The sequence below is a fragment of the Pogona vitticeps genome, chromosome 5, assembly GCF_051106095.1.
Source record: "Pogona vitticeps strain Pit_001003342236 chromosome 5, PviZW2.1, whole genome shotgun sequence".
Lineage (NCBI taxonomy): Eukaryota > Metazoa > Chordata > Lepidosauria > Squamata > Agamidae > Pogona > Pogona vitticeps.
The window spans coordinates 37,913,179-37,924,234 of record NC_135787.1 but is presented as its reverse complement, the minus strand read 5'-3'; the positions used below and the strand labels follow the sequence as shown (position 1 = coordinate 37,924,234).

The following is an 11,056-nucleotide window of genomic DNA, read 5'->3' as shown; positions in this document are numbered from 1 at the left end:
GCTAGATATTGCTTAATTTGATGGTTGTTGTGGGTTTTTTGGGTTCTTTGGCTGTGTTCTGAAGGTTGTTTTTCCTGATGTTTTGCCAGTCTCTGTGGCTGGCACCTTCAGAGGACTGGAGTAGGAACTCTGTCCATGCTCCATCCAGAACAGAGCATGGACAGAGTTCCTACTCCAGTCCTCTGAAGATGCTGGCCACAGAGACTGGCAAAACGTCAGGAAGAACAACCTTCAGAACATGGCCAAAGAACCCGAAAAACCCACAACAACCATCAGATCCCGGCCGTGAAAGCCTTCAAGAATACATTGCTTAATTTGCTTGCAATTACTTATTTGAAAGCACAACACTATAACATTGTCATTTTTTGCATGTTATGTTTCATCATTCTTTTCCTTTTTTTGGAAGGACCATAGACTAAATCAGTACTAAACAATTCATCGCCCTTGCAAATTGACTGAAGGTAAATAACAAACTGTGAGCTTGAAGCTGGTTTCTTCCATTTGCTGGACATTTTATAGAACAATTCCTGCTTAGTCAGATGGCAGGAATGACAAGAGTTGAAATCTAAGACATATAGGATACAATCCCCTTGGCAAATGTAGAGGCGGCATAAAAACTCTGGGAGTAGAAGGTTTGGGGCCCTCTCCAACTGGACATTACCCATTGAAAGCAATGGGACTTCTGCATGCTCAAGGTGTTGGTGAATACATCCTTATGCTAAGACAATTAAAAAGACTAAACATGCTCAGTGGACTGTCATGTACAGTGAACTGCTGGATAGCTCAGTAGTTTAGGCATATGGCTGTGGAGCCACAGGTTGGGAATTTGATATGCTACTGTGCCTTCTTGAGAGGGGATGGACTTGATCATCCATAGGGTCTCTTCCAGCTCTGAGTTCTATGATAATAGTGATGCAGATGACTATATAGGAAAAACTAACAACACTTTGACCTAGGAGAACTGTACCTGGAAGAAGGCTGCCTTAAAGACTCATACAGGAAAATGATTGTTGTTAATAATAGTGAAAGTTTAGACCTAGAGCTCAGCCTACTGATATTCATTTAAATGCACCTTGTATGCACTTTGTGTGATACAAGAATTGGCTTCTTATGTCTAGCTAGAGAGAGAGTTGAGAAAATAGAATTCTGCACTAGGCTGACCTTGGTGTGATCTAGCAAGGAACTCCTTACGTTAGATGTTCAGAGACTCAATAAAAGTTTGCAGACCCAGTAAGGCTTTACTTCAGATCTTGACTGCAATGTGTATTAGCTTTTGTGTTACCTCTTCACCCTAAAGAGGTGCTTTGAAGTGCCTCAGCAATTACTGTACCTAATAGTTATGTTGCAGAAAGAGGCTAGCAGCTTTTTGTACATGCAGTTTCAGACATTAAGATGCTATGATAGGAAAAGAATGATGAGATAGTAAAATTCTCCCCGTATAAGAGGTATAAGCCATTTTCAGGCCTGTATTATCTAAAGATAACAAGTGTATATACTTCCCACTGCAGAGTATAGTTTTTGTAGAAAGAAGGCATGTAAATTGCTGGCTGAATTCCTGTAAAAAGTTACAACTAGAGTAGGCCTATTTAAACCAATGGAATCTATGGAGATGTTGATTCACTAAATCCCCACTGATTGAATGGGCCTACTTTAGTACAACTTACTATGCCAAGCCACATGATTTCTACCGTGGTAATAAACATAAATACTGTGTGACAGCTGCTGTGGGTCTGACTCCAGATGTAGGAAGGAGAGCCGAACTGCCTTACAAAAGAAAGCCATGGATCAAGAATACTGAGAAATACAGTTCTCTGTATTTCTGAATCCTCTGGACACTTAGCTCTTCATGCATCATTTCTCTGGTCACTAGAATGACTACAGCAGCTGTTGCCGCCCATAGGATTCTTCTCTCTGTGATGCTGGGAGGAAGGTGGCTGTGGGCTGGTATATAGTTCCTCCTCATATTGTTGGGACAGTGGTAAGTGGCATGAGTAAACTTGTTCTAAAATAATGTATATGAACAAAAACTAAGGACTAGCAATTGATTGAAGGTCATTAAGCAAATGCATAGAATGAGCATTTTGCACCACTGCATTTAAAATGTGCAATGCTGAAATAGTTAATAAACTTGCATGACTTCTGCAGATACGAAAATTCCCAGAATATATTGCCTTCATTTTTCAGCATAACAGCACATGCAAGTACTATAGAGAGACAAAGTGGTCGGAGAAGGATTTCACAGCATCACACCCAGCATGAAAATTCTAAGCACCATTTGCAATGGGCAGAGCTACCAACATGGTCTGAATTCTAGACAACAATGGATACTATATATAAGGAAAACAATGGTGGTAAATGTTTCTGAATATTTTTTAGCAGAAGTGTAATATCCTGGTCAGCAGGATTTGGCTCTTAAAATGTTTTTCAATAAGTAGACAGGAACTGTACAGAAAGTTTCTAAAGTTGGTTGAAATGCTGGTGCTCTGTATAAGTAAATATTTGCAGTAAATAACAAAATATCCAGCTTTGCTGTTTTCATTTGGGAACGGATTGTTGATTTTTCAAGAAAAGATTATAGTGAAAAATACTATATGTTGTGATATCATCAAAGAACCAGGCACATAGCACTACTAATAATAATTCAACCTGTGGCAATGGGAAAGACGCAAGTGAGTGCTCAGAAATATATTATGTATATCTTATATTAAGATCCCATCTTTCCTTCAACAAGCTCTGTTGGAGTGTTTTCAGCCTTGCATGCTGTCTCCAGTAGATGTAGCTGGGAGGGAGCTTTCTGAGGTCAGGTGACTGTCAATCTATCCAGTACTAACCAATAATTCCCTCCTACCTTTGATTCAAAGAGAGCCATCCCTCTCTGCTAAAAGCTTTTCCCCCTCTCATCAATTTGTTGAGGCTTGTGGCTCAAAATCATTCATGTTTGTTCATAGTTTGCTGTTTGATGGGTTCAATTATAAGTAAATGAAACTTTTTATTCTTTCTCTTACAAATGTCTCAGAGTGAGCTATTGAGACGGTAAGTGCCAGTTAATGTGAAAAAGGAGTAGACTAAATTGAGGAACTTGAAGCTATTCTGCGTTGTGAACCCCTGCACTTCTGCTGCACAGCTAGGGGAATTTCACCAAGATTTCAAAATTCTGCAATAAGCTTAAAGTAGTACATGTAGTGCTTCTCAGTTTGTCCACATTTTTACCAAAATGATAACCCAAGCTGACAAATGGTTGGCTCAAAAATCACCCCAAATATTTCATGGCCAAATGGAGAGTTGTACCTATATCTTCCAAGTCTAGCCTTCTGACTACTACACCACACCGGTTCCAAAGATTTTTATTTACTGAGAAAAACTTCAAGGTATTATCCCAATTCCTAATTTTACAGTGGTAACAACAAGAAACAGTAATATAATAATTATTGTCATCATCACCATAGAACTGCAGAGGTCTTGAGAACTAAAGTATGAAAATAATTTTTTATTGTTTGAGAGGTTAATGTAACAGTGATCTGAATACAGGAAACAATCACTGAGGGTATGGAATAAATTTCTCATGAGGATTCATGAGCTTCCTTTGTCTCCTGCAGTTCATTCTATAGATCTGTTGGCTGATGATGGTGTTGGCTTTCTCCTTCCTCACTAAAAGTTGGGATTTCCAGTATAAAAGTTTTAAGGACATTAAATGGAAGAGTTCTAAGAAGCAGATCATATACAAACATTTATGTCTTTTTAAAATTTCCAAATTAAAAGAAGAGAAAAGGAAGTAAAAAAGAAAGAAAAGAATTTGGTATTATCTGCTTATTAGCTTATTCCCTAGTAAGTCCTAGGATGTTTTGGTGTGACGTGGTGTGTATATAAGCTCCCCACACTCTTTTCTTCTGTACATTTTCAAGAGTATGTTGGGGGTTTTCTGTCTGTTTAAAATTAATAACATTACGCAATAGTTTACTAATTTTTTTAAAAAAAGCAAAATACTAGAATTAAATTCTTTTTAATTATTGAAACACCATCTGCTTTTAGTGAAGTCGAATATGATTCTCAGATTGTAAAGATTGGAACCAATATCTATGTTGACATATCATATCATCTATTATTATTAACCACACTTACCACAGGAAAATTATGCATGCAAAGTAAAGAGAGGAAATAAAATGAAGGAGACCAGTTTCAATGAGCAGAAACTTTTTCCTTCCAGTTACTCTATTGTGCATAAATCAGATTAGAGAAATTGCGTTTACACATGGATCAGCGGGGGAGGTAGTGGAAAGAGACACAAACTTCTGACTTTACAGATGGCTGTTTTTCTTAATTACACAGATAACAGTTTAGAAGTACCTAATTGGTCATGCTTCACAAGTAATAGCAGTTTTTCTAAGATAAACAAATGTTCATATTTTTCATACATAATCAGAGAGTTTATGTGCAAAAAATGACCAAATGTATCATCTAGTCTAAGCCTTCCACGCTATTTTGCAATAAAGCACCATCTGTACTTTGATTTTACTGGATCATTGTGATGACCACAAATATCTGATTACATGGCAGATGGGTTTTGGGGGAGAAAACCGATTTTTTTGAAAGAAAGAAATGCAAATACAAAGGCCTTTTCATTGTTTTCACAATGCCTTAAAGTGAGTTTCTAAGAGCAAATTGGTATCTGTGTGCCTTATGAATACGTCTACCTTTCTTGACATTCCCGGTGGCAGGCATTCCAAATGCAAGGGTATAGTTTGTGTACAGCATGCAAAATGTGTAGCTTGAGCTTGATCCATTGGCAGCTTCTCCTGAGAAATATATGTTCAGCATATCAGCATCATAATCTCTGCCAATTATCTGTTAACATATTAATTTAGAAAAAGAAAGCTGTGCATTGTGTCTGTTTCCTTAAATTAGCTGTCAGTTTTATGAGACTTCAACTCTTTAGGAGGGATTTCAGTTAAAATGATGATCTGTTCTTGATTCCAGTTCTCTCCTTTTCATGCAGATAAAAAGAGGTTGCAATGGGACTTTGAAGCTTTGGTAATCTAAGGAAGTAGCCATGTCACCCTAACATCTGACCATAAAATGTATAGCCAACCTGGGTGCAAATCACCACCCCCACTTAGCTCCCTAATTTTCCTTCCATGTGATTTAAAAAATTGAGCCAGGATGTTGAATTTGGAAATAGCCTGGAAAAGCTTATGTTCGCTCTTTCTGATCTAAATTGCAATATCTATCAGGTTGTGTGTTTTTTTAAAAAATGCAATTACTATGATAAACAGAATAAGATCCCAAGAAAGCCAATATATATATACTATGCTATTACTGTTGTTGCACCATTCTTGCTTAATGTTTGATCATTCTTATTGAATCCAGTTCTGCTGGCAATAATGTGTTCCATATTCCTAACCAGAAGACACTGATATTTTGTGAATCCAAGGAAAGAGATGAATAGGGAGCCCTTGAAATGTGCTAGCTTGCTTGTGATCGGTATGTCTAGAAGGTCCAATTAGAATGCATTGTGTTCCTACAGACCTTTGTTTAAGGAACAACTTCCACACCTTTTATTCCAACCTCTACAATAACTTTCAAGAATTGACTTTCCTGAAAATTTGTCATAATGGAACTCTTTGCTCCAGCTGTCTTCAGATCTTTTGCTTTGGATAATATCCCTCCCCATCCTTAAGCGGCTACCACTGTGCTAGGAAAGGGAAATCATTTAATTTTGTTCACATATTGGTGTGACTGATCTCCCCAAATGTATACATGAATTAGCATGTAGTTGTGCTCTGAAATTGTGGATCTTGTGCCCAGCACTAAAAAAAAAATGTGCGCATGAGGGCTGTTGCAAACATAATTCACACATAATTATTGTGTAGTTTTTAATCTTAATCATCTTAGAACTGCAGAGCTAGAAGGGACTCTATGGATCATTGAGTCCTACCCCGTCAAGGAGGCACAATGGGGAATCAAACTGCCAATCTCTGACTCTGCAGCCACATGCCTAAATCACTGATCTACCCAGCAGTTGGGAGACACACACATTGTGTACAAAATGCTTTAATTAGGAAAAATAGGAAGGGGGCTATAGCTCAGTGACAGAACATGCATTTTACATGTACAAAGTCCAAGGTCCAATCCTGCCATCTCCAGCTAGACCTAGGAGAGTTCATGCAGAACATCCTGAAGAGTTGCTGCTGAAACACATCAATAATATCAGGCTAGACAGACCATTGGTTTGACTCAGTATAATAAGGCGGCTTCTTTTTTCTAAACGCACATGAACAAGACACACATCCTCATTCAGTCTCTCATAAGCATTTGCAGATTGATGCAGATATGGAATAGAATGAACTTAATGATGAATAGAATAGAATGGACTTAATGGTGAAGATCTGACAAACTGAGCAACTTATCCTGACACAAATGAGCAATCCATCATGACACTACTAGGCACGATAATGTGTTGTGGAATTGCTTGGTCACTGTAGCTCCATATGCACATAATCATTATGTAGGGTATTCATAGCTTGAAGCAGGACTAAGCTAACCTTGCCAATTTTTGTGGTAAAAAACCATACGGAGTAGCATCTATGCACACCTAGGGGCTCCATGCGGTTCAGTCACCTGGTGGAACTAGCACAAAGATATGACATTAAGGAAAGGGAATATTTCAGCTTTGCTGTGTAGTACTTGCTCCTGTGTACAGCAAACGTGTATAAGGCTTAGCACAGTTTTGGGTATTCTGCTGTCTTGCGCTGCAGGGCCATGAACTTCTGAAACTGAGTCCCTGTGTCTTGTGACAAGGCAGCTGCTCTCATGATTAATCTTAGCATCATTTTATATATTCACCACTGAGGTTTTCACAGGATGGAACTTAGGAGATGACATATCAGCTTGGCATTTGTCTTGACGCGAGCGCTTTTATTGTTCCCTTGCTCAACATATTTCACTTATGTCAAATAAACTTCAGAAAGTCCCATCAATATTCAGAAGGAAGAAAATACCAGAGCATAAAGCAGAAGAACCCTATTATTCCCCAAAGTCCTATTGCTTCTAAATACTTGGCAATTAAACCTTGTGTCCTTGGAATGGCTCATCCTCCTTGGTTGATGACACCTGTTTGGAGACTTGTTTCTGGATTAAGAATTAATAAGAGAAGTTGTTGGCAGTGTTGGGGGGAGTTATAGTTGTATTGATTGCTTGTTATATTGCTATTTAAATAAGACTCATAATCCCTGCTTGCATGTGTGGTGCAATACTCAATTTGCTCTCAATCAACAACAAATTAGACTGTACATGCACTTCTCATGGACATATTTTACTCTTTATGCCATGTTATTGCCTAAGGAGAACAGTGTATAGAATTCCTATCTCTGTAAGAGTTTTAACTACACTCCCTTTCCTCACTGTCAAGGAGATCATACCACTTACTGGTAAAATGAGTGCCTTATGTTTAGACACACTGAGAACAAAGTAGGGGTGTTGCTACATCACTTATAATAGGTCAAAGAATCTTACTTTGGCAAATAAATAGTGTTTTCCCCCTTTCTCTCCCCTCCCCCTCCAATAAATAAGTGAGAACTGGAGTCCAGATAAGCATGCTCTTGTCAAATACTGGCCCATGGACAGGCAGGAGCCTAAAAATGAGTGCAAAGGGAAGGTACCTGTAATACATGCATCCTTTATGATTTTCATTCCCTGTCTTCATCCCAGAAAAAGAAGATAAGTTGGATATGCTACCAAATATAATCAAGTCAATTTCCTTTAACAGAACATGCACTTTGAGCACACCTGTCATTATATGGAGGTGCACCTAGATGGCATATAAATATGCCATCTAGGGTTGAAAAATCAACAGTCTTATATTCCATGAGATTTCAGGGCCAAAAATAGAGACCCAGGGGCAAGTTCTTGTGAGATAATAGGAGATAGGCCTTTGTGTAATGGTTGCAAATTAGAAATGTATTTGTTTGTTTGATTGTTTGATTGTTTGATTGATTGTTTATTTGTGTTGTTTATAGGCCACCTTTCTCTAGAAAATGGGACTCAAGGCAACTCACAGTATTAAAAAGAACAGAATTTAAAACACAAGAAGTTACCTATTAAAAAACAAACTACAAAACTGATTAGAGATGGGCATAAACTGAACTATGATCAGGAAAAAAAACACACAAATGATCTGTTTCGTGATTTGGTTCATGTAACCTGTTTTGCCGAAATGTAACGAAGCGCAGGACTTTTTCCCCACTCAGTGCTTTGTTTTGTTTTGGCAAAACAGATACTTGCCTGCTCCCTTCACTTTGCCCCTATTGCCTCCCTACTGACTCCTACCTCCTCTTCCTCTGCTGCCACTGCCACCCTCTTCAGAGACATCCAGCCTGGCTTCCCTTCCAAAAGTTGGATCTTCTTTCTCTGAAGATGGTAGTGCTGTGGTGGTATGGCACTATGGTGTGGCAGCAAAACAGGAGCAGGTATTCCCCCTGTCCAGCACAAAATGAAAACCAAACTGTGAATCAGTTCAGTTTTCTGATTGATTCGTGTTGGTTTGCGGTTTGTGGAGAAACACAAACCATCACAAATCTCTATTTTTCAGGTCCATAACCATCTCTAAAACCGATTAAAATACATAGAAAGCTGAGCAATACTCTGAGACTTTAGCCAGTGCTCTGAGAGGAAGGAACACTACTGTGGCTCCTGTTCCAGTGATGTTTGTGTAATGATCTCAGCACAGAAGTACCACGGAAAAAAGTATTGAAGAGGGAAACAAAAGCAAAGCTTGGAAAATCCTAAGAAAGTTCTGAATCCTCTGAAAATTTTGAATGACTCCCAGAGCTTTATCCTACAACTGCTCTGTTACACATGGATTCAGCATATCATTATACATATTTTTCTTAGAAGTGACTTTCCAAGCTATGGAAATAGCTCTCTCTTTTTCTATGATGTTCATCTTCTTCTCCTGGTGTGGAACATAGCATTAAAACTGATCAAATTGTATTGAAGCAAAATTTTTAAAAACATCACTTTTATATATCAGGCAAAAACAAAATAAACAAAATAAAAAAGGAGCTTTTTATTTATGGCACCTTAAAGACTAAGTGCTATATTTTGTATGAGCTTTCATGGACAAATCCACTTCCTCAGACCACAACATTTTTGTTTTCTTTATTTTATATTTTTCTTTTGTTTTTGCCTGATATGTTAGCACAGTCTAACACAGTTACCTTTCTAAAGCATTTTTCTGGGTCTACAAAAATTTGAAATATTATTTATCACAATGACTACCGAATCATTTCCACTCCTCTTGAATGTATGACAAATTATCCTTCCTCCACTTGCAAAATAAAACAAACTGAGCTAGAACCAGAATGTTAGATATTCATTATGCACCAATAAACACTACAGGATAATGTTGTGACAAAGAAAAATTCCTTAATGGGCAGGTAGCCATCTGGATTGTAGGGGGAGGGAATTAAGAGAATAATGATCCAAGCAATCTCTTAAAATAAATCATCAGCTGAACACAGGAAGCAAAGCCTTGTTAGCAAGGGAGATGAGTTATCAATCTATATTTAGAAGATATTAGGTGTTTTCCATCTGAGGATGTTTGGCGCATTAGCATGCTATGTAGAAGCACCATGGAGACGTTAGTTAGTTCAAAATCTGTAGGAGGAAAATGTGTGAATATTATCCCTGAAAGTGCCCTCTGTCAATGGGAAACCTGTTTGGATTCTTGACTATAACCCATCATTGTGGTCTGATTGTAGGTTTGAAAATGTGGGACAGAAAATATTAGTTTCTATTTGTTTTCCTTAGAAATGAAGCAATTGTTTGATCTGAAATGTTTGTAGAAGACAATTTGAGGATGATTTGGATGATGGCAATATTGTGGTAGAAAACTAAGAAGAGGCTCATTTGTGGCAGGATATATTTTGTATGTGACCTCCAGTAGTTTGATAGTTAAGGTCTATTTTCCTCCCACAGAGTTTTCTAGAGTTGCTTTTGCCAGACACCTCTCTTTGAGCAGAATCTTTCAGTTCTATGTGGGGAAAAAACTGGTTGCTAGTGAATACTTCTAAGTGCGCTGTTCAAGGTGACCAGACCAGGAAAACCCTGGCAGCAAGTATCAAACTGTTCAGGTCAAGGGCTGAAAACCGGAAAAGCAACACAGACCATTCAGAGAGAGTTAAGCTAACAGCAAAGCCCCTAGTCATGCCGTGGTCAAACAGCCAGACCTTGCTAGAAAGCAAGACAGTTTTTTTAAAGGTAAAGTAGGGTAGGAAGTCTGAAGGCCCAACAAGGGAAGTACTATGGTGGAAACAAAGCACAATCCACGGCCAGCCGCTGGGTAAGGTACATTTTACAAAGAATGGGTCTTCAGGTCCACCACAGACAAAGCTCCTCTAGTCTCACTCTGCAGCTTTGAAGGAGGAACTACTACAGTCCCTGCTAAGATCCAGCTGTGGTAATGAAATAGTTTGTCTCATGATGAAAACCACAAATATTAGGAATCCTTTACTCATCTGGTATGTAACCAGAGCCCTCTTCCTAAGCATTCTGGCCTGCCTGTTCAGGCATCAACACTCTCAGGGGATTGTGGGAACTGCTTTCCCTCTGCTTCAGAAGTCCCTTCTGGAGACAATGGACCCACAGGTATCCTAACAAGGACCCAGACTCCTTCTGTACTTCAAGATTAGCCAGCATCTGAGGGCCATGCCTTGCTGAAGGTTTGTGGTTCTGTGAGGAAGAAGACACCTTCAGTGGAGGCATGGGTTGGGAAATGGATCAATTTCACTCTCTTCTGCCTTCAAATGTTTTCAAACTCGAGAGGAGGAGCTTCGTCTTGGTGAAGCTAGCAGCTCTTGGGAATAGCTCCCGGGAAAAGCTAGAACCACTTCGGTCTGGGACCCTCCCAGAAATGGGGGAGCCAAGGAAGAGTCAGGAGAGACCTTCTGCAGCAGTTGGTGAGCCACAGAAGTTAGAAGATTGGGCAGCAACTCAATTTTTCTTTCTTCTGGAAATTCACACCAGCACAGACAAAGACGGGCGCCATTTTTGGCAACTAGCC

General features: G+C 38.9%; 1 long non-coding RNA gene across 1 annotated transcript in view; it reads left to right on the top strand.

Moving 5' to 3' along the window:
- The first annotated feature begins 284 nt into the window (after positions 1–284).
- LOC140707779 (uncharacterized) overlaps positions 285–11,056 on the top strand; it is a 35,987-nt gene continuing 25,215 nt past the window's right edge. Inside the window, exons 1-2 of the long non-coding RNA XR_012087960.2 lie at positions 285–461; positions 2,185–2,351. This is a non-coding gene — a long non-coding RNA (uncharacterized LOC140707779). The remainder of the gene's footprint in view (positions 462–2,184; positions 2,352–11,056) is intronic.